General features: G+C 37.0%; 1 protein-coding gene across 3 annotated transcripts in view; it reads left to right on the top strand.

Moving 5' to 3' along the window:
* Fstl5 (follistatin-like 5) overlaps window positions 1-2,441 on the top strand; it is a 790,918-nt gene that overhangs the window by 249,624 nt on the left and 538,853 nt on the right. The window lies entirely within an intron of this gene.

Genomic DNA, 2,441 nt, shown 5'->3' with positions numbered 1-2,441 from the left:
AGAATTTGAAGCCATCAAAGCTGACCAATTAGAAGGAAAAGAAATAAAAAACAAAGTAGAAAGTCTTGACAGTAGGTTAGACCATGCAGAAGATCCAATCTTCTTCACAGCCTAGATATTATAGAGAAAGAATATACAACCATCCAACACAAGTTCAAGAAATATGATAGATCTATCCAACACTTGGAAGACACCATCAGAAGGCCTAATCTAAGGATAAGGGGTGTAGAGGACCACATACAGACAGAAGTTAATGCTCTAGGATATTTGGTTAACAGGATCCTAGCAGAGAACTTCCAAAACATGCGAAAAGATAAGCCTATTCAGATACAAGAAGCTTTTTGAACTCCAAATAGACCAGACCAGAATAGGACATCCCACGTCACATTATAATCCACACAGGATCAACTCAGACCAAGGAAAAGATCCTTAAAGCTGTCAAGGAGAAAAGGGTAATCACCTATAAAGGGAAACCAATCAGAATCACCTCAGATTTCTCAGCAGAGACAATCAAAGCAAGAAGAGCCTGGAATGATGTATGCCATGCCCTAAAAACAAACAACTATCAACCAAGAATACTGTACCCAGCTAAACTCTCCTTCATAACTGAAGGTCAAATAAAAACCTTCCAGAGTAAAGAAAAATTGAAACAATACATCTCCACCAAACCAGCCCTACAAAAGATTCTTAAAGATGTTCTACATGTAGAAAACCAACAAGACCCCAATAAAGGTCAAGAAACTGCACCCAAACTAAGAATCCAAGAACCATAGGAAGAACCCAGTTTTTGCAGCCCCCAAGAAGGTAGATAACATGGCAGGAACTACCAAATACCTCTCAATTTTATCTCTTAACAATAAAGGACTTAACTCTCCAATTAAGTGACATAGACTGTCTAGTTGGATTAAAAAGCAAGATCCTTCTATCTGCTGCCTTCAGGAGTCACAACTTGCCCATAAAAACAAACAAAGTTTCAATGTGAAAGGATGGAACAAAATCTACCAAACAAATGGCCCCATAAACTGGCAGTAGTTGCAATCCTAATATCAGATGAAATAGACTTCAAATTTAAATTTGTAAGAAGAGATAAAGAAGGCCATTACATACTAATTAAGGGATCTCTCCTTCAGTAGGATATTACAATTCCAAATATCTACTCGCCAAAAAATGGAACACCCAAATTTATCCAAGAAACACTACTTTCCCTCAAATCCCACATAGATTCAAAGACATTAATTGGTGGGGATTTTAACACAACACTCTCCCCACTAGATAGATCAACTCGGCAAAAACGCAACAGAGAAACCGCAGACCTAAACAAGTGCATAGATCAACTAGATTTAACAGATATCTTCTAAATATTTTACCCAGCACCATCAGAATACACGTTTTTCTCAGCAGCACATGGAACATTTTCTAAAATAGAACACATTTTAAGCCACAAAGCAAACCTGTCCAAATTCAGAAACATTCAAGTTATACCTTGTGTTCTCTCTGACCACAAGGGAATAAAATTAGAACTCAACACAAAAAGTCACCCAAGGAAGTACGGTAACACATGGAGGCTGAACAACACACTGCTGAATCATGAGTGGGTCATGGAAGAGATTAGAAAGGAAATTCAAATGTTCATTCTATTCAACAAAAATGAGCACACAAATTACCAGCTCCTCTGGGACACAGCAAAGGCAGTACTCAGAGGCAAGTTTATAGCTCTGAGCTCCTTCATCAACAAATTGGAGATATCTGAAACCAACAATTTAATGACACATCTAAACCTCCTTGAAAAAGAGCAGCAAGATAAACTCAATCCAATAGATGGAAATAAATAATTAAAATTAAATCAGAATTAAATGAATTAGAATCCAAAAAAAAACTATAGAAAGAATCAACAAAACAAAGAGTTGGTTCTTCGAAAAACTTAACAAAATTGACAGACCCTTAGCATATCTTATCAGAAAAAGAAGAGAACGCACCCAAATAAATAAACTCAGAAATGAGAATGGAAACATCACCACGGAAACAACAAAGATTCAGAACATTATAAGGGAATACTTCTCAAAACTTTATGCTAATATGTTTGAGAACTTGACAGAAATGGACCTTTTCCTTGCTAATATTGACATGACAAAACTAAACCAAGATGAATTAAACCAGCTTAACAAGCCCATATCAAGCATTGAAACAGAAACAGCAATAAGAGACCTCCCAGCTAAGAAAAGTCCAGGACCAGATGGTTTTACAGAAGAACTGTACAAGGCCTTCAAAGCAGAGCTCACACCAATACTCCTCCAACACTTCAATGAAATTGAAAGAGACAGTTCACTACCGAACACATTCTATGAAGCCATCATAACCCTCATCCCCAAACCAGGCAGGGACTCATCAAAGAAAGACAACTATAGACCCATTTCTTTGATGAACATTGATGCAAAATTTCT

This window comes from Dipodomys ordii, unplaced genomic scaffold, assembly GCF_000151885.1.
Source record: "Dipodomys ordii isolate 6190 unplaced genomic scaffold, Dord_2.0 Scaffold145, whole genome shotgun sequence".
Classification (NCBI taxonomy): Eukaryota; Metazoa; Chordata; class Mammalia; order Rodentia; family Heteromyidae; genus Dipodomys; species Dipodomys ordii.
The sequence above is the reverse complement of the archived record's forward strand: the minus strand, read 5'-3'. Positions and strand labels throughout refer to the sequence as shown.